Raw genomic sequence first — 22,067 nt, forward strand, 5'->3', positions numbered from 1 at the left:
TCTTTGCTCTGGTCAGTTTTTATTTGTGGTGAGTGGCAGTGGTTTTCCACTGATGGTAGTGACAAAAGTTTCCTTGTAGGGGCACCTGGGTGGCTCAGTCGGTTGGGCATCAGATGTTTGATTTCAGCTCAGGTCATGATCTCAGGGTCATGAGATCAAGCCCCGCGTCAGGCTCCATCCTGAGTGTGGAGGCTGCTTGGGACTCTCTCTTCCTCTCCCACTGCCCCTCTCCACCCCCACATGCATACTCTCTCTCTCTTAAAAAAAAAAAGTTTCCTTCTAAATAAATGTGTTTAAGTTTTAATCAAGCAAGTTACTAAGAAAAAAACAGTAAGATAAATTAAAGGACAGATAGGAACCATCTTGACCGTCACATTTGATTGACTCAGGTTTGGGAAATGCTGACCTCAGGACCTTTACACTCTTAAAAATGATTGAAATCCCCAATGAGTTTTGCTTCTGTGAATATTGTCTTCCACATTTACCAAGTCAGAAGTGAAAACTGACATTCTGATATTTATTTATTAACTCATTTTAAAAGAACAATAATAAACTCATTATGGTAACATATACAACATATTTTATGAAAAATAACTATATTTTCCAAAACAAAAAAAAAATTAGTGAGAAGAGTGATGTTGTTTTATATTTTTGCAAATCTCTTTAATGACTTAATTGAAGACAGCTGGATTCTCATCTGCTTCTGCATTCAATCTGTTGCGATGTGATGTTACAGTTAATGTATATGAAGAAATTCTAGCCTCACAGAGATATGCTATCAGAAAAGAGTATTTTAATAGTCTTTTCAGACAATTGTAGATATTCTTCTTTGATACTACACCCAAACTTAACAAGTGATAGTATATTAGTTTGCCAGGGCCGCTATAACAAAATACCACAGACTGGGGGACTTAAACAACAGAAATGTATTTTCTCACCGTTCTGGAGGCCAGGAGTCCAAGATCAAGGCATCAGCAGGTTGGGTGTCTTCTGAGGACTCTCTCCTCGGACTCTTCTCCCTGTGTCCTCACATGGTCTTTCCTCCATGCACACACATCCCTGGTGTCTCTTTGTGTGTCCACATTTCCTCTGCTTATAAGAACACCTGTCATATTCTATTAGGGCCCATTTTAATTTAATCACCTCTTTAAAGCCCTATCTCCAAATACAGTCACATTCTGGGTACTGGGGACTAGGACTGCAACATATGAATTTTGAAGAAGACACAATTAGGCCATAACAGATAGCATCTTAAAAATTAGTTGCAATAGGGCGCCTGGGTGGCTCAGTTGGTTAAGCGACTGCCTTCGGCTCAGGTCATGATCCTGGAGTCCCAGGATTGAGTCCCGCATCGGGCTCCCTGCTCAGCGGGGGGTCTGCTTCTCCCTCTGATCCTCTTCCCTCTTGTGCTGTCTCTCATTCTCTCTCTCAAATAAATAAATAAAATCTTTAAAAAAAATTAGTTGCAATAAAGAATCTGAAGCCATGTTAGTGAACTTTTCCTCTTTCACACTGAAATCCATTTTTTTTTCTCTTATACTGTGATGCATCTTTACCCATCCACGCTTTTGGAACATCATCATGCATTGGACATTTAGAAAATATTGTCTCATTGAATTATGCAGATCTTTCAAATATTTGCACATTTTGTTACACAATATTTTTAAAAATCACATTTGCTATCACACCAATGACCTCATCAAAAATGTCTTAGGAAGTATTAGGAAGCTGTCAGGCTCATGATGGCAGACACAAGTTTTCCGAAATTCTAATTTACACTTTGAAAGCTCAAACTTTATCATTGGCAACAAGTACCGTCAGTTGTTTTCCTTTAGGTGATAGGCTCACTTTGTTCATTTCTGAGAAAATGTCTGCCCAATACTAAAGTCTGAATAACCAGCATTTGCCTGTCAGTTCTTCTTTTATGTAAAAGTGTCATTTCGTGAAAATGGAGGCTAATTCAGCTCACAACTCAAATGATCAAACAAGAGCTTTTCCTCTAACACCTCTCATGTTTCACTGTGCAGCAGTGTATTCCCCTGAAGAGACCTAGAAGGACTAGGCCTGGTGACCCTAAAAGAGATGCCCAACTGTATCAGTGACTTTGGGGCTCTGCTCTAAGTTACCCACCACCACATCTACAGCTTTGAAAGGAAAAGTCCTCCTAGTCTCCTACCGGACAGGTAAACACTCACCTGAGTCCAGTAGTAAGCTAAAAGCCCACGAGAAATGACAAGCATGTCAGGAAATCTGATTTGATCTGCTCAGCAGTGTTAAGAAGGTAGAAGTGATTCTAAAAAAAACTCCAAGGAACTGGGAAGCACTTGTTAAGAGGGTTTCAAGTGGGCTTCTGCCTCCAGGAAGATAGAATAGAGGTAGTTTTTCCTATTCCTCTCATTAAGTGCAACTAAAACCCCTGCACATTATATATAAAAGAAAATTAGAAAACTCTGAAAGGCAGAGAAAGGACAAACCCACTAGGGACCTGAGGACCCAAGAAACAACATGGTAGTGAGTTCCTGATGGTGGTGGTTTTGCCTTATGTATCCTGGAGTTGGAGTTGAAGAAGCCAGAGAGGAGGAAATGCTAGTGGGGTTGGGGAACCCACTCTCTTTAGCTGAAGAAGGAAGGGGTCAGCCTAGCAAAACAGACACTTTTAGACAAAACTACTCTACTGCAGCCAAACACCATAGAAAACATTATGGCCTTACCCCCACCAGCAACAATCCTGTGGAGAAACTAGACTTCTACCTTCATCAGATTATAACGCACCCCAAACCGCATCCCCCCCCCCCCCCCCCCCCGGGGGGGTGTCAGAGAAGACCAAGTAGAGAGCCAGGACTTCCATTCCCCACTAGGTGGTAATAAGACCTCACCTCCAGCTCCCATGGTGCCAGTGGAGACCATGCTGGGAACAGTAATAAGTCTTTCCTACTCCTCCCAGTCAGGGAGGTATCAGTGGGGACCTAATGGGGAGATGGCAATCCCCAACCCCCTTCCTCTGTTGGTGCAGTGTCAAAGGAAGCCAGCTGAAACAGAAGATTTAAATAAGATCTGGAAGCTCATAACATCATGCCCCAGATCCCCAAGTATCAGTTAAAATTCACTTATACAAAGACCTAGGAAGATCTTAAACTGAATGAAAAAAGGCAATCAATAGATGCCAACATTGAGATGGGAGAGATGTTGGAATTATCTGACAAAGATTTTAAAGTAGCCATCATAAAAATACGTCAAGGAACAATTATGAACACACTTGAAATAGATGAGAAAAAAAATATATAAAGTTCCAGCAAAGACATGGAAGACATAGAGAAGAACCAAATGGAAATTTTAGAACTGAAAAATATGATAACTGAAATTAAAAAGGAAAAAAACTCAATGGATGTGCTGAACAGCAGACTAAAGGGAACAAAGGAAGGAATAATTGAGATGGAATATAGGACAAAAAATTATCTAATCTGAATAACAGAAAATAAACTTAAAAAAATAAAGCCTCAGAGACCTGTGGGACTGTAACAAAAGACCTAATGTTTATATCATTGAACTCCTAGAAGGAGATGAGAAAGGGAGTGGGACTGAAAAAGCACCTGAAGAAATAATGGCTGAAAACTCCCCAAATTAGGCAAAAAAACAAAACCAACCAACAACAACAACAACAAACCCTCATAAACTTACTGATTCATGAAGCTGAGAAAATTCCAAAGAAGATAAACCCAAAGAAGTGCACATCAAGATACAAAATAGCTAAACTTCTGAAAACTAAATACAAAACGCATATCCGGAAGAAAAACAACTCACTGATGGTGAGGAAACAAATTGAATGACAGTGGATTTCTCATTAGAAAACATGGAGTCCAGAAGAAAGTGGCATAACGTTTTTCAAATGCTGAAAAAAAAGAACTGACAACTGAGAATCCTGTCACCAGCAAAAATACCCCTCAGAAATGAAGGGGAAATCAAGATCTTCTTAGATGAAAGAAAAACTAAGAGAGTTTGTGGCCAGAAGATTTACCCTAAAAGAATGCTGTTCTCCAAACAGAAAGGAAACTATTTTTTTAAAGGAATCTTACAACATCAGAAAGGGAAAAAAGGATATGGTAAGCAAAAATATTGCTAAATGCAATACACATTCTTTCTCTTCTTGAGCTTTCTAAATTATGTTTGACAGTTGAAGCAAAAACTACAGCATTTTCAGAGGTGGTTGTGTTTGTAGAAAGAACAAACAGAAAACAAGAAATAAAAGCATAGGGGTACCTGGGTGGCTCAGTCAGTTAAGCATCTGCTCAGGTCATGATCTCAGGGTCCTGGGATCAAGCCCCACTTTGGGATCCCTGCTCAGTGGGTAGTCTGCTTCTCCCTCTCCCTCTGCTCCTTCCACACCCCTGCTCTTGCTCTCTCTTTCTCTCTCATATAAATAAATAAATAATCTTAAAAAAATAAAAATAAAAGCACAGACTTAAAATTTAACATATCAGTAATTACATTAAATTATTAGTATAATAGACCAGATAGTTTCATGGGAGAATTTTACCAAATGTTTGAAAAATTAACACCAGTTCTACACAATGCCTTCCAGTAAACAGAGGCAAAGGGAACACTTTCATTTCAATTTATGAAGCTAGTATTATGTCAATATCAAAACCAGACAACAGCACAACAAATAAAAACTATAAGCCAGCATCCCTCATGAATACACATGTGAAAATCCTTCACAAATATCATCAAATAGGATTCAGCAATATGTAAAAACAATTATGCCTCAGGACCAAGTAAGATTTATTCCAGGAATGCAAGGTTGTTTCAACATTCAAAAATCAATTAATATAATCCACCATGTTAATGGGCTAAAGAAGAAAAAAATTAATCATATCCATCAATGCAGGAAGCATTTGATAAAATTCAACACCCATTCATGATACAATGCTCAGAAAAATAGGAATAGAGAATTTCCTCAACTTGATGAAGAACATCTATTAACAAATTACAGCTAACATTATACTTAATGGTTAAAGACTGAAGGCTTTCCCCTAAAATTGGGAACAAAGCAAGGATATCAGCTCTGACCACTTATATTCAAAGAGTGCTAGGCAATCTCACTGGTGCTTTAAGATAAGAAAATGCATACAGATTGGAAAGGAAGAAATAAAACTGTCACTATGTGCAGATAATTTTATTATCTACATAAAAAAATCCCAAGGAATCTACAAAAAAAACAAACAACAAAACAAAACAAAAACCCTCCTGGAACTAGTAACCAAGTTCAGGAAGGTCACAGGATACAAAATAAACATACCAAAAAAACTGTTGTATTTTTGTATACTAGCAAAGAACATGTGGACACCAAAGTTAAAAATACAATGCCATTTACAATCACACAAAAAATATATAGGTGTAAATTTAACACAAATGCACAAGATTTGGGGGCGCCTGGGTGGCTCAGTTGGTTAAGCGACTGCCTTCGGCTCAGGTCATGATCCTGGAGTCCCAGGATCGAGTCCCGCATCGGGCTCCCTGCTCAGCGGGGAGTCTGCTTCTCCCTCTGACCCTCCCCCCTCTCATGCTCTCTCTCTCTCTCTCATTCTCTCTCTCAAATAAATAAATAAATTAAATATTTAAAAAAATGCACAAGATTTTTATGCTGAAAACTACAAAATACTGATGAGGAAGATCTAAATGAATGAAGTGGCCATAGAGTTGTTCATGGAACTGAAAACTCAACGTAGTAAAGACGTCAGTTCTGTGCAGTTTCTACCAAAGTCCAAGCAAAATTTTTGTAAATGTGGAAAAGATTATTCTAAAAATTATGTGGAAAGGCAAAGAAGCTAGAAGACCTGAAACAGTTTTGAAAAAGAAGAATAAAGTGAGAATAATTGTACTTCATTTCAAGACTTATCTAGAAACCAAGGCTATGTGGTATTAACAGAGGGATGACGCAGAGATTAATGGAATGGAATAGAGGATCCAGAAATAGACCCACCCAACCAACCAATATTTGACAAAGGTACAAAAGCAATTCAATGGAAGAAAAATAACCTTTTAAAAAAATAATGTTGAAGCAAAGTGGACATCCACGGGCAAACACCACCACCAACAAAAAATCTACCCAAGCCTCACACCTTACACAAAAATTGTCTCAAATGGATCACAGACTTCAATATAGAATATAAACTACAAAACTTTTAGGAAAAAAATTAAGAGGAAAATCTTCAGCTCAGACTTGATCCTAAAAGTATGATCCATAAAAAAATAATAAAGAGAAGTGGACTTCACCAAAATTAAAAGCTTGTGTTCTAAAAAACACTCTCTCAAGAGGACAAAAAGGCAAAATACAGACTGGGAAAAAATATTTGCAAACCACAGAATCTGACAAAGTACTAGTATCTGACATAAATTAAAAAAAAAAAAAACTAAAAACACAACTGTTAAAAAAATTAACAATCCAATTGGAAAATGGGCAAAAATCATGAAGAGACATTTCTCCAGAGAGGATGTGCAGGTGACAAATAAGCACATGACAAGATGTTCAACATCATTAGCCAATAAAGAAATGCACGTTAAAACCACAATGAGATATTACACACCTGTCAGAATGCCAAAAATACAAAATGATACCAAATGCTGACCAGGATGCAGAAATATTGGATCACTCATACGCTGCTCGTGGAAATGTAAAACGGTACACAGTCACTCTGGAAAACAGTTTGGATGTTCCTTTTAAGCATGCACACACACACACACACACACACATACAAAACCACATATGCAAGTACCATGCAACTCAACAATTGCACTCTCAGGCATTTATCCCAAATAAATGAAAATTTACATTCACACAAAAACCCTGTACAGAAATATTTATAGCAGATTTAGTCATCAGAGCCAAAAACTGGAAATAACTCAGGTGTCCTTTACCAGATGAATGGATAAACAAACTGTGGTCCATCCATATCATGGAATTATATTCAACAATTAAAAGGAGTGAACTATTGATATGCACACAACCTAAAGGATCTCCAGAGAATTAGGCTGAGTGAAGAAAGCCAATCCCCAAAGGTTCCATTTACAGAACATCGTTGAAAAATCAGTATTATAGAGATGGAGAACAAAATCATGATTTCCAGGAGTCAGGGATGAAGGCAGGGAGGGAGTGGGTGTGACTATAAAGGAGTGGCCCAAGGAAGCTGTGCTGGTAGAACAGATCTGTATCTTGAGTGTGGTGGTGCTTACGAAAAACTGCAAAGTGATCATATTGCATAGACCTACGCGCACACACACACACACACACACGAGCACATGTAACACTGGTGAAAAGTGAATAAGCTCCATGGGTTGTACTAATGTCACATGCCTGGTTTTGACAGTGCACTCTAGTACGAGATGTTAACTCTCCCCGGTCAGCTGGGAGAAGGTACATGGGACATCCCTGAACAATGCGGTCCCTGGGGGAAAGTGCATGGGACCTCCCCGAGGTGGGAGATGTCAGCACTGGGGTCAGTTGGAGGAAGGTGCACCAGACCTCCCCGTGGTGGGAGATGTTAACAGGAGAGTCATTGCATGGGACATCTCTGAACACTGGAGTCACTAGGGGAAAGTTCATGGGACTCCCCATGGTGGGAGATACCAGCACTGGGGTCAGCTGGGGTAAGGTGCAGAGAATCTCCCTATACATTCCTTTACAACTTGCTTTAAATTAATAATTATTTCAAAATAGAAAGTTACAAATGAATAAATGGATAGATAGGTAAATAAATGGAACCTGACATTGGAGAGCCATTTAGCATCCATTCTCTTCTGCTGCTATTTAAGAAACACTTCTAGAAGTCAAGGCCTTTACACATATTATACTTCGGTTACTCCTCTCAAAAATCCTGAATAATAGGTATTATTATCTCTATCCTGCAGATGGAGAAGCAGACTCAGAAGCATAAAGCCACTTGCCCAAGGGCCTCTGTCTGTCAAGAGCACACACTCGTGCCCACTCCGCACCACTCCTTCTAGCCTTGAAGGCCACACCAGTCAGCAGATGGAATACCCCATCTGACACACTGCCAGGGGGGGACTTGCTCACCTAAGAGGGCCTGGGGCCTGGGATGGGGGAAGCCCATAAGCAGGTCTTGATGGGGAAATCAGAGGGTCAGTCCCTGGAGGGCAAGGTCAGCTCCTGGGAAGTAGTTGGGGAACTGGGCCACTCCTTCTCTTCTGTCTGCACCTACCCTTGAAACTGGCCCTGGCCCAGTGCAGGCACGCCAGGGACACTCCCCAGCACTGTTCCCTCCCTATTCTTTCCTGACTGTCTCCCCATCAGGTCACCCACCCCTAACCAATGCCATCTCCCCTTTTACAGAGCTGAACTTCATCACCCAGTCCCCAGAGGCAGCAAGACATGGGCCCCATTTTCCAAATCCTGACGGCTCTCATTTAACCAGAAGACTTGGAGGGGTGAGTTGGAAATGGGTTGGGCTGGGGCTGGGGGTGGGGTAGATATGGAAGAGAACACTGTTTGGGGGCTGCTGACGGAGGGTCAGCTGAGCAGGAAAGCAGAGTTTGACAGCAGCTCCTTCCTTCTTGTAACCTCAGAGAAGGCACATGAATTATTTATGCAGCATTGTTTTGGTTTGGGAAAACTGCCCCACATCTCTTTTGCATTTAAATAGGGATTATGGCCTAGAACTTGGAGAAGGAAGGCAGCATCACTAGACAGGGTAAGCTGAGTCTCAGTTCGCTCCTATGTAAAACGGGGATTATGGCAGCATCTCTGTCTTGTGAAGGCCAAGCAAAGATGATCCATGTAAAGTCCTTAGCAGAGTAGCTGGAACCTAGTAGGTGCTCAATAAATGCTTGTTGAATGAACAGACACGCTAGATGCCTAATGCATGTTAGTTACATGGGCAGCCCTCTCTGGGGTCACAATGCCACTCTGCCTTCTAGAGCCAGCCCATGTGGCAGCTCTGTCAGGTATCTCCCGCTCCTTACTGGGAAGCATGTCTTCCTCTGTACTCCTGAAGCCCTTTCTTTGGGCCTCTGTTATTGTCTTGCCCAGTCCACCTTGCATTATATACCCATGAACCTCAAAGTCCAGGCCTGCACCCCCACCCCTGTTAGGGGCCAGAGCTTGTACAGCTCATCTTTCAGCATCAGACCCAACTTAACTTCAGAAAGAACGTTCTTTGAGCCAGAGCTAAGAGACATCATCTCATCTGACCTTACCAGAGGGCGCTATTAGCCCTTTCACAGATGGAAAGACTGACCTAGAGCTCAGTAACCATCCAGACAGGAGCCACAGAGAACCAGGAGATGCCTCCAAGATTCTCTGCTCACTTCCTACTACCCCACCCTGCGTATGCCAAGGAAGATGAGTAACTCCGGACAGAACTGGGGAGGGAGCAGACAGGCAGACTGGCCACATACCTCTGTCCCCCACCTCACAGATCACCCAGACTTCTGGCTTTGCGCAAGTTTTGCTTCTCTCCCCAGCACTTTGGGGCTAACCAGATTGTTTCCAAACACATTACATAATTGCTCACATATTTATTTATGCCAGCTCTTGAATATTAAACGATCGATAATATAGAACAGAAACATGGGCGTTTAAACCCAGCAGCTTTTGACAGGCGTTGGTGGGGAAGGAGGTTGAGGAGAGCCATCCCTGAGCCATTTACGGGAGGAGAAGGTGACATCCCCCCTCTTCTTTTCCTGAGATGGGTTGAAAGGCTTCCCGGGCCCATGGTTGGCAATCACATGGTGGAATTTTCACTGTGGGGTTTCGGCCTCTTTTATTTCATAATGGCAAAGATGCGTTATCATTTCCCTAAAGGATACTTGAAGCCAGAGCCTAACCACCTGTATGCTTGTTCATTTATTGAGCACCCTCTGTGTGCAGTCCCTGTTAGGCTTTTATTCACCCCGGGGTGCCCTCATGAATGAAACAAATGAGACCCCCGTCCTCATGGTACTGCCACTCCATTGGACAGGTAACCAAATCAATAGATGGCTTCAGAGCATCACAAGCAGTGTGAACAGAGCAAAACGGGTGGCAGGGTGGGATTGGCCGGCAGTCCCCTGAGGAAGGGACATTTGACTGGAGGTCTCCATAGTAGAAGCAGCCAGCCATGCAGAGGTCCGGGATTTGGGAGAATGTTCTAGGCATATGGGAGGGCCCCCAGGAGCAAGTAGCCCATTTGAGGTTGGGGAACAGTGAGGAGGACAGTGGGCTGGGAGGGGTGAGCAGAAGCCCAACATCAGTGATGTGGGCGAGGAGTGCCTACTGAGGGTCAATTGGGCCAGGCCTGTAGGGCCTCCTGTGAGGAGTTTAAATTGTAGTCTACATGTAGTGGCAAAGCTATTGGAGGGTTCTGGAGATCTAGTGAATGTTTGGGAACCATTGCTCTGCAGCTGGGAGAGGGCTTGGGGGTGGGGGCCGGTGCCAGGAAGGGCTGGGTCTGAAGTGCTGAGGGATGGGGCTGCCCTGGCCCCAAACCTGACCTTCCAGCCTCCAGAGGGAATCTGTCCAGGGTGATTGTGTGTCTCCCACGGTGGCTGTAGAAGCCTGGCCTGACCCAACTGGAATCACAGTAACTCTGCTATCAGCCATAAAAGTACCTAGGATTTATTCAGAACTGAGAGTGAGCCAGGCACTGAACAAGCCCCTTATCCTCACCATCACCCTGTGACACATGTAGTTTTATTATCCCCATTTCACAGAAGAAGGAACCAAGGCCCAGAGTGTTAAGTAAAATGCCCACAGTCATCCAGGGAGTACACAGCAAAGTAGGGATGTGAACCTAGTCAGTCTAGTTACACAAATGCAGCCCTCAATCCATGTTGGCTGAATGAATTAATAAGAATAATATTAACCACTTATTATTGTGCTGGCGAAGTGCCAGGACCTATTTTAAGTGCTTTAAAAACATTCACCCCTTAGTCTTCTCAACAGCTCCTGGAGGTAGGCTCGACCACTAGCCCCACTTTACAAAATGAGAAACTGAAGGACAGAGGGTTATATCACTTCCCTAACGGGGATTTGAACCCGGGAGTTCTGGCCAAATTTGCATGTCGGAGCAACCTATTAGGCTGCTGTCAGGAACACCCGTCTACAAAGCAGCTCGGGCCTCATTTACGTGTTGACAGTAGTGCCCACCCGCTGGGCAGTGCTGGGGGTGGGAGACAGCACGTGGGAACGTGCTCTGTAAAAGGTGAAAACTTGCACAAATGAGAGCTTGAAAGCACTTGAGGGTTCCTTTAAGATTACTTATTTATTTATTTGAGAGAGAGAGAGAACACAAGCAGAGGGCAAAGGGAGAGGGAGAAACAGACCCCCCGCAGAGCAGGGAGCCCAATGCGGGGCTCGATCCCAGGACCCTGAGATCATGACCTGAGCCGAAGGCAGACGCTTCACCAACTGAGCCACCCCAGGGCCCGCAATACTTGAGGATACTTAAACACCTTATCCTTTTAGGGAGTTGGAACGTATCCTTCCATCCTGTTTTCCTCAATGAGGGAATGGAGAAAAACATGGGCCCTGCCCCTGGCCAGACTGCCCCAGAGCCTGAAACACAGGGGACAGAGCAAAGAGCTGGGGTCGTGCACTCAAACCCCTGGTACCAGCTTGTTAACTCTGGGAAGCTCTTTCCACGTGCGATCTGTCTGGGGAGGCGGCATGGTGTTGACAGCCTGGCTGCCCGGCTCACCTCCGCTAGCATCAGGTCCCGGTGACACAATCCTGGGCAAGTTGTTTAAACACTCTCCCACGTCAGCTTTATAATCTTTAAAACGGGAGTAGGAAGCCATCCATTTTGAGGCTATTGGAAAGATTACCTGGGAGAGAAAAACTGATGTGTCCAGCAGAGCCCAGGATGTCAACGGTGCTCAGCGGGTTTCTGTTCGCCTGGTGGTCCCCCGTGGGAACGGCTGCCTCAAAGGGGGAGGACCCCAGGCCCCTTCCTGCTGGGACCATGTCAGACTCTCCACTGCACAAGCACTGGGAACAGACCGTTCGCCATCCGTATCCGTTTATGTGGGCTGCTGTAACAAAGCACACAAGCCGTGCACCTTGACAAAGACCGTTGTCTCACGGTTCCAGAGGCTGGGAGCCTGACACCAAGTGTCAGCCAGGTTGGTTCCTTCCAAGCCCCGTGAGGGAGGATCCGTTCCTAGCTCCTGGAGCTTCAGGGGCAATCTTTGGCATTCCTTGGCTTATGGGTGCATTACCCGGATCCCCCACATTTGGTATCATCTTCCGTGTGTGTGTGTGCATCCAAATGTCCCCTTTTTGTAAGGACACCAGTTGTATTGGATCAGAGCCCACCCTAACGACCTCACGCTACTTGCTTGCCTCTGTAAAGATCCTATTTCCAAATAAGGTCACGTTCACAGTTACCGAGGGTTAGAACTCCAAAGTACCTTTTAGAGGAAAAGTCCAATTCAACCCATAACACTATCATAATTGTTTGAAGTGGATTCTGGAAGGGTCATCAGTGCATTCATGACATTTCTTAAATAGACTGAACGAATATTTTACATCATTTTCCAAAAGGGCAACATCCTTCTCAAAAATGACTCCTTAGGGTGCCTGGGTGGCTCAGTTGGTTAAGCGACAGCCTTCGGCTCAGGTCATGATCCTGGAGTCCCGGGATCGAGTCCCGCATCGGGCTCCCTGCTCAGGGGGGAGTCTGCTTCTCCCTCTGACCCTCCCTCCTCTCATTTGCTCTCTCTATCTCATTCTCTCTCTCAAATAAATAAATAAAATCTTAAAAAACAAAAACAAAAACAAAAAACGACTCCTTAGCTTCCAGGAGCTTCCCATTAACTCTTGGCCTTAAACTCCAGTGTGGGTCTCTTGGGCCATCATCTTCCATAAAGAGCAAGCAGCCTTGAACCTGAGCTCTTCATTAGCCCCGACTATGCGCTGAACTCATGGAACATGGGAAGCTAGGGTCCTAGCCTTTGAGGCAGGCACAGGGGAGGGCCACAAGGACAGGCAGGCAAGCAGCTGGCTGTTCTTACTGGACAGTAGGTGCTGGGGTCACAGGGCCCTTCCCAGCAGTGATCCTCAGGGGTGAAGGAAAAGCCTTCTTCCCTTTATCTTTGTCTCCTTGAAGGGGACAATGCCCTTCCTGAGTGCTCTGAGAGCATGGGAGAAACCCCACTGGCTCTTTGTGCGGTCAGATAACTCATCAGTCACTCACCTTTCATTCTGGGATGAGACCTACTCCTTAGTCTGCCTACACAGCAAGTACCAAGTGCAGAGGAACCCAAACCCGCTCCACCCCCAGCTGGCATCCCCAGCTTGGCCAGGGTCCCTGGAGAGGTCAGGGGTCAGTGGTAGACCAGCCCCCCTGACAGATCCTCATCTTTAACCAACTGAGCCACCCAGGCGCCCCCAGATCCTCATCTTTAAAATAAGCTCTCCCACCCCAGATATTGAACGTTCCCATGTTGCTTGAACCGAGAGCCAACAATCTGCATTTCCAATGCCTCAGTGACCACTGAGGGCAACGCACAGTTGCATTGCACTGACTGGAATGCACTCACAAGCATGCTGAGGTGCTGGGTTTGAATCCCAGTGCGGGCCAGTCTGAGCTGGGTGATCCTAAGTGAATCTTGTCACTTTTCCAGTCTCCCGTTTCCTCGTGTGCAATGTAGGGAGAGTTCCTACCACACAAGTGAGGGATATCTGTAAAGGACCTCACGTGGTGTTAGGCAACCAGCCAGTACTCTCTCTTTGGGCCTCAGCCTCCTTCCCTGCAAACTAAGGTATGGGACCAGGTAGGTTCTGGCCACCTCTGCATGGCTCTTGGGAGCAGTCTCCAGGCAGTCTAGCGTCTTCCTGGGCAGAGAAAGCCTCCCATGCCCACAGGCCTGCTCTACCAGGAGCTCGCTGTGTGACCTGGGGTGATGGCCCTCTGCCCTGCATCGGCCTAGTGGCTCCAGGTGCCTGGGGCACGGTGTCCAGGGCCCCTGACTTCATGCAACCATCCAGAGGTCTGAGTTTTTGCCTCACCAGGTGCCATCAATTCTCTTTCCCCTCCCCTATTCTCCTCCTGCACATCTCGAAGTCTCTGAGACCCACCCAGGGTTGCAGAATCAGGAGCTGAGGCTGCCAAATGGGACGCTCCCCACCCCATGTCCAGGTATCCCTTGTCAAACTGACGGCATTGCTGAATCAACTCACCCAGACTCCAGAGGGCAGAACGTTTTACCCCTTTTGGGGGTGGGAGGCAGCGGATGGAGGTCTGAGTCCCCAGGACATGTATTTCCAAAGAGGAGCTGCAGTAGAAGGAGTGCTTGAGTGAAAGCCCCAGTGCACTAGGGGTGGGCTGTGGGCCCTCTGGGGTCAGGAAGGCTGGGGTGGGCCGCACTCCAGTCTGTCTCCCTCTACGCTTCCTGTCGCAGGGGAAGGTCTGAGCCTAAGCCTTGACATGATGCCGCTGCTGTTTGCAGTGTCCCCGGGGGTATTCTGCTTATTGAACCGCGCCCAAGGGAGCATGAAACAAAAGATTGTGTAGCAATGCGAGTGGGCTCGTGGCAGGGTGGAGAGAGCAGGAACTTGGGGTTCAAACTGGGTCCTGCTGGGCAAGGGACCTCCCTTCTCTGGTCCTCGCTTGGCTCACCTGGAAATAGAGCAACAACCACATTGCAGGGTGGTCGTGAGGAGGGAGATGCTCTTGCAGGCCACATGCCAGCCCCACCAGCTGGTCGTGAGGCAGGACTTGCCCCTCCTTCTGGGCCCCATGCAGCGTGCAGCTCCTCAGATGCCAAGAGCAGAAGTCTCTGGGCCCCGACTCTGCATGCCCTGCCCTCTGGGTCTTTCCCTTCACTTGGTCTGTCTTCAGTGGATACTGGCAACTGTGGTGGCAGAAGCCCTGGGTTCAGACATGGAGGGCTCAGATGGGGCCCCTCACTGATGGGCCGGCCTCAGTTTACCCATCTATAGACTGAGCACAACATCCCTTGCCTTGGGGGCTGTCATGAGAGTTACTGAGACAACCTATACACAAAGGCCTGGTAGGTCATTGCTGAAAATTATTTCTGAGTCCACTGGGGTCAAAGGCTACTGGGCTCCCAGGTGTCCCTGAGCTCCCTTAGGCCTGGCTCTCAGCCTTGGCCTGCCTGGGTCAGTGAGAGAAGTAAGGAGTCTGCTTCCCTCTACTAGGCCAAGTGTAAATAAAATGTGTAGGATCTTATTAGAAAGAACCAAAGAATTCCTGAACAACCTCACCCAATGATAGAAGCTCTCTCCCGAATCCTTGACTGGTAACTTTTTAATATTTTCCTGGTTGCTTCCAGGGATGGGGACCTCACTATATGTCATGTGGCAAGGAGCAGAGACGGTAAACAGTTCATGCACTTCATGCTCAGGCATTTTATGCATTAAAACCCCACACTCCTCACTCTGGGCATTGTTACTCTTACTTTAGAAACAGTTTTAACAACGAGAATGACCTGATTCCTTAAGCCAGAGATGGGAGACCCTGCTCAGGTTTCACCTCCCCTATAACCATCCCCAACATTAATCCACCTCCATGAAAAAAATCACTCCATCTTCCCTGTCCCTGCCGCTCTTCCCATATGCCTCTGTTGTCAAATGCATCATAGGTGTTTTATTTGGTTGTTTTGTTACCTCTCTCCCTATAGACCCTAAACTCCCCACAGCGAGAGTGGGGCAGTGGAAAGAGCTTACTTGGGCCTTAGATTCAAAGAGGTCTGACCTTCATGCCCTATTTCCTTCTAGCCCTACGACCCAGAGGAGGTGATCTAGCCTCTCTGAGCCCATGGATCAATGCCAGTGTCTTCCTGATCCTCTCCCTCCCTGAGCATAGAGCTGAAGTCCTGCTTCTCTCCGTATCCCTAGTCCCCGACACACAGTAGGTGCTCAGAACTGGTTGAGTAAAAGAGGTGCAAGGAAGCCACAGGGCGGGGTAAATTATGAGGGTGCAGGTGAGGGAGCTTGCTCCTGGAAGCGAACACACTGCAGTCATGGAGAGCTTACGGCACTGAAGCCAAGAGCAGAGACAAACCAGTCAGGAAAATAAGACCCACAGGCTGAAAACTTGCAGCAGTGTGGGGCTACTTAGTGAAGGGGCAGCAGAGGGAAACACACTGGGGAGAGCCTCTCATCACCACCCAGGGGTCGCCCCCTAAGCACTGCCATCCTCATGGTCCCGGCACTAGCTTCGTTCAACAGAAAAGTATTCATCTGGTGCCTGTGTGACTTAAACCATATTTTAAAAAATAAAAGTCTGGGAAGGGAAGGAAGATGCTAGGTTGACTAAATAATATGTTTGCAGCATAGATGTTCTACTCTTTGTCAAATAGGAACTGTTGTGATTAGCACACTATCAATTCACTTAAAAGTGAAAAAAAAGATAGGGGTGAGTTCCTCACACCTGAAATGTTTAAAAATAAAACAAACGTCAGCACACAAAGGGGAAGATTGCAAAAGCTAGGAAACCACTCTGTGGAAGCGCTCTCTCCAGTCATGTGGGAGAAAGGACCCGTTGCTCTACATGATGGGAAAGAATACGTGTTTCCTTCCTGCACTCTGGAAACAGAGAGAAGGGGATCAAGCAAGGCCAGAGAGGCATCCTGGAGGAGGTGAGATCCGGGTTGTTTGGCCTAGGCCCTCCCCACCTCTCCCTGGCTGGCCTGTCCCCAGTGTTCACACTCACATGGCCCCGCTTCGTTGGAAGCCTCCACTCTTGGGTCTGGCCAGATGCACCCATGGCGGCTGCCCTCTCCTCATGGTCCCAGGGCCACTCTATACCAGCCAGCCGTACAGGGAGTCCTCGGAACAAAAGGACTTCTAGGTAACCAGGACTGGAGCCAGAGTGCCGCTGATAGGATCAGAAGTGAACAGGGACCCAAAAGAAAGGCAGAGAGAGGCGCAGAGAAATGCCGCCACTCATACTGCCTCAGGCAGAGGTGACTGTTTGCCAAGCACGTGGCCCGGTGGAGGCCAGCCATGCTTCCCTGGCCCTCCCCACCCCACCTTCCCCCTCGCTGATCCCAAGGCCAGAAAGGGAGGCAGGCCTGCTGGCAGCGGGACTGGGGGCGGCGGCCACCTCACAGGGTGTAGACGCTGCCGTGGCTGTCAGCGCTGAAGACGAGAGGTCAGAGTAGGGGTTAGTGTCCGTGGCCTGGGACTCATCGGGGACAGCGGGGATTCGCCACCATCTCCAGCCCAGGTAGGGGAGGGTAGCCGGGCCCCTCAAGGCTCTGGGTCTCTAGTGCAGGGGGGCTGCTGAGATGGAAAGAGCATCACGTAAGAGGGGGACCTGCAAACCTTGGCGTCCCAGGCTGGGAGGGAGGCTGGACGGTGAGGCCTGGTCTGGACAAGCCCTGTGGGAACTGACAAGGAGCTCCCTGTGGGGGTCGGTCTCTGGCCTCCCTCAGCTGTGCAGGTACCCACCCTCGGAGGGCTGCTAAAACGTGCAAGAGTGTGAGCTCTGGAGGCAGATGGCCCAGGTTCAAACCCTGATACCTGTGTGACTTTGCCGCTCTGTGCCTCAGTTTCCCACCCTGTAAAATGGAGGTGGTGCCAACAGTCCCTATTCCCTAAGGCTTTTGTGAAGATCAGATGAGACAGTAGAGACCTTAACGTGGGTCAGTGCTCTGGAGCTGAGAGCATTGCCCCTGCTCCCTGTCACTACCCGGACCTGGGACCAGCCTTCAGAGTCAGTGCTAGCTGCCCATTTCACAGGTGCAGCCCAAAGGAGATGACCTGGACCCAGGGTTTGAATCCTGAGTCTGCAAACTTTATAGCTGGGAAGTCTTAGACAAGTTCTTGACCCTCTGACCCCTATTTTTTTCATATGGGACATGGAGACAATTATGGGACCTACTTCATGGGATTCTTATCAGCATGAAATTACGCTGCACACATAAAGGGCTTATCCTATACCCCATACTTAAATTGAGAGCCATTTTCACTGCCATTACCACCACCATCATCACTGTTGTCATTTTTGTTATTATTATTATTATTAGAAAGGGAGGCTCAGAGAGGGAAGGGGACTTACTAGCAGTCACACAGCAAGGCAGAGGGCAAGACAGGGCCAAGCCCTGGCCTCCCAACCCCCCATCCCTGCTTTCTGCTCACCTCACCATCTCACTGGCCCTTTGTCACCTCTCAGCACATCTTGCCCAGAGCTTGGTTTCTCCTTGCAAGAGGTCACCCTAAAGTATCTGAGAACCGGCCTCCCCTGACCTCACTGCTTCCAGGCACGGGTCTGGGGGCACCGCACAGGAAAAGCTGGTATCCCCCAAGAGGCTATGTCAGCAGAGAGCCAGGGCAGGAGGTTACCTTCTCCCCATGATTTCCACAGCACCCCTCCAAAAGCCCCCAGCTTCCCCATATCCCCCAGGGGGATGCCTGATGGGGACAGGATGCAGCTTTGGGGAGCACATGTCTGAAAACTGCAGAACTTCTGACACCCCAAGGGGCTCCATAAGAAAGGGAAGAATTAGGCCTTCAACTCCCAGCAAAGTTTCCTTGGGCCTTGGGGACAGGTCTGGGAGGTCATCCTCAGGCATCTCTTAGTTCCATTAGCAGATGGAACTGCTAACTAACCCTGTCTCTTTCACCTTCTGCCCATCAGAGTTTGGGCCTTCCCTGGCAAGGAGGAACAGAGACACAAGAGGAGGCAAGGGAGGCAGAGGAAGGAAAGGATGGGGTTTGCTTTAAGGGAAAAGATGAGTTATGTACCTGTTTTAATAATGTAAATAGTACCTGAGCAATAACAATAATTGTTCCTATTTCTTTAATACTTACCATGCACCAGACACTGCACTAAGAAATTTATATACATTACCTCAGTTAATCTTCACTACAGCCTTATCAGGTAGAAAATATCACCATACCCATTTTACAGATGAGTAAACTGGAAGAGGCTTATTTATATACCCTGTGGTGACTACAGATGCTAAGTAGATGATACAGAGAATAATAAATTCTGCTTAGAGTATAATAGGGAGTGCTGGGGACTGTGGCAAGTTGCAGAGAGTCACTCAGTTTTGTTTTGATGCACGATATACGTACATCAAAGTGGTAAACTATACTAATCTTAAATGAACCACTTGATGATTTTTACATAGATTTATACATGTGCTACCACCACCCAAATCAACATACAGAATATTTCTAGTATGCCAAAACATTCCTTCTGAGGCGTTCTAATTTAATTATTATTTTTTATTTCTTTAATTCTGCAAAACTATCATAGTCAAGAGGAGCCCAAGGACACACGATGTCCAAATATAAAGTGATATCCTGTATGGGATCCTGGAACAAAAAAAGATTTTAAAAAAAGGACTTTAGGTAAAAATGAAGGAAATATGAATCAAGTATGAACTTTAGTTAATATTAACATATCAGTATTAATTCATTAATTGTGAAATATGTGCCATACTAGTATAAGCTGTTAATACTAGGGGAGCTAGCTGGGGGGAGATGGGATTTATTCTCAGTAATTTTTTATTTGTAAATATAAAAGTGTTCTAAAACACAAAGTTTACTAAAAGAAAAAAAACACTCTGCAAATCCTCCAGCAAGATATGTCTGTAGGCCTTTAAGGATCTGGCCTCTAAGCTGCCAGTTTGCCACATCCAGGGCTATAATGCCCTCATTTTACAGATGGGGAAAGTGAGGTCCAGAAAGAGGAAGCCCCCTCAAGCAGGTCAGTGGCCGAGCCAGAACCAAAAGGCCAGTCAGGGCTCCAGCTACAGAGTGGGGCGTGGGGTGTGCAGTGTGCATGTGGGGGCTGCCGGTGTCTCCCCGGGTCTCTAAGTGCCTTGCTGAGGACTTGCCCTGCAAGAGGCTGCCAGGGGTCAGCCAGCTTCCCTCTGCTGCTTCCTCCTGAGCTCTCCAGGGCTGTCAGTTGGAAACCAGTTCTCCCACTGGCCTCAGCCCCAGAGGGAGTGGTCATGGGCAGTTCCTGTTCTGGGAGCAGGATGTCACCTTCCCATCCCAGCCAGCCTTGATGAACCTTTTGGGTGTCCCCCATGCCCAGCACAGGATCTGGGCTGAGTGTTGGATGGATAGGTGAGTGAAGAAATGAAGGAGGGAAGAAATAAATGGCAAGGGTGGGTAGTTAGGGGTGTGTGGAGGGAGATAAAGGGGGCCAGGAGCACAGATTCTGCAGCCAGATGGACTGGGTTGAACCCTGGCTCTGCAGCTTCCAGACACATGACCTCGGGCAAGTTACTTAACCTCTCTGTGTCTCAATTTCTTCAACTTAAAATGGGGATAATAGCGGTACCTGTGAGGGAGGGAAGTAATAAATATAGGAAAGGAGGGAAGAGACATAGGGGAGTGACTATGATTTAGTTTTCATATCAGGACTTGGAAACTTAGACAAAGCCATATGACTGGCCACTGACCCAGAAAAGGTGGGTGAGTGGCATCATACAGAGCTTAGAGCACAGATTTGGGAACCGGGCTGCCAGGGTTCAAATCCCAAGGCCATCATTTACTAGCCATGTAGCCTCAGATGAGTGAGGTAACATCTTTGTGGCTCAGTGTCCTCACCTGTAAAATGGGTATGGTAACAATCATACTAACTTCACGAGGTTTTATGAGGACTAAGTAATTGACTGGTATGTGTACAGCACTTAGAACTACACCTGACATATAAGGAGTGTTTATTAAATGGAGGAAAGATCTTATGCCAGAAGCCCACTCTCTTCCCTGGAGGGGGCCTCGACTTTTGGGAGAGATCAAGGTCCAGACCCTGTAAATTCACCTGCTGAATCCAGGTGAGAACCTGCCTTAATGAAGTCACATGGGGAGAGGGCTGAACTGGTGACCAGCTGCCCATCTCTATGGCCTCACCCACCTCCAGCCGACCCCAGGATAGGCAGCACTTCCAATAGTTTAAGAGTAGCCAGAAATCTGGATTCTTATCCACAATTTCTCAATTTTTAAACATTGGCACTTAGTTCAATTTTATTTTAAGCTCTTAGCAAAACAAACAAATTTATTTTAAGCTGGCTGCTCTCCCAAGTGGCTGGTTTGCTGCCTCTACCACAGTCCGGTCCTGCCAGTTTGCTTTCTTTTACTTTTCTCCTGCATTTTGGAGGAAAGGAAACTGAGGCCCAGAGAGAAATGTTTGGATCCGTTGTGTCTGACCACTTAGTGGAGTCAACAGACAGTCTGCTGGTTCCCCTCTCCGGGCTGCAAGCCACAGGGCTCCCCAGGTAATCAATCAGACTTTGGACCAGGTAAGGGAAGAGAGCTCAAAAGGGAATTTTCCCCCTTGGCACAGGGTTCTTGCAGTAGCATATTTGAAATATGGCATTTGCACCATGCATCTGGGGTACAGCCGAGTGTGAAGCAGGAACCACCCCCACTTCCGAAGCCATAGCGGAGATTTGCAGGGTACGAAGCTCCAGCTTCACTCCCAGCCCTGGCTCAGCAGGTAGGGGGCCAGGATTCCAGGCCGTTCGTTCCTAAATCTTACCATTTACCACTCGGTGGTGGCTAAGGGAGGAGCCAGCAGGAAGCTCTGTTGTAAAAGAGGTCACTAAACGAGAGCTAGAGGGGTTGAGAAAAAGGGGAGGCATGTTCTGGAGAGAAGTTTTAGAGGAATATTGTTGGGGAAGAGTTAATTTATAGGCTTGTCATACTCTGAACTTGAGTTGTTTTCTCTTTCTTGTTGAAAAAGCGCCCTTTGGTTCCCATTTATTTAACCACACTGTGCCGCCATTTCCTCATCTGTAAAATGGGGGTAAATATTGTACTCATTTCCTGCAGCTGGTGACGAGGGTGAAATGAGACAGCGTGTGCTGAGGATTAAACAATACAAATCAGCCTTCGTTCTCACTGTCAGCAGCAGCCAGCCTGCCTGCATGCACAAGTGGCAGCTTGAGAACCTTCCACTCTGGGCTTTTCTTTACTCTGTCCACGTGATGGTGACCTTCACTTGGCCTGGAGAGTCAGTGCATCTCATAGCCATGGAGCACTTCTTGTGGGTCAGGTTCTGTGCTAGACCCTTCCATCTATTTTCTCTTCCTTAACCCTCAGAGCAACCCTGGGAAACCAACACCATCATCACCTTTGCAGATGAAGA

General features: G+C 46.7%; 1 protein-coding gene across 1 annotated transcript in view; it reads left to right on the forward strand.

Annotated features, from left to right (window-relative positions):
* Positions 1-22,067, forward strand: part of ATP2B2 (ATPase plasma membrane Ca2+ transporting 2) — a 375,124-nt gene that overhangs the window by 166,892 nt on the left and 186,165 nt on the right. The window contains exon 3 of the mRNA XM_034996819.1: positions 8,348-8,442. The gene's annotated coding sequence lies outside the window, so the exon portion shown is untranslated. The remainder of the gene's footprint in view (positions 1-8,347; positions 8,443-22,067) is intronic.

The sequence above is a fragment of the Mirounga leonina genome, unplaced genomic scaffold, assembly GCF_011800145.1.
Source record: "Mirounga leonina isolate KUSES-001 unplaced genomic scaffold, KU_Mleo_1.0 Mir_94, whole genome shotgun sequence".
Classification (NCBI taxonomy): Eukaryota; Metazoa; Chordata; class Mammalia; order Carnivora; family Phocidae; genus Mirounga; species Mirounga leonina.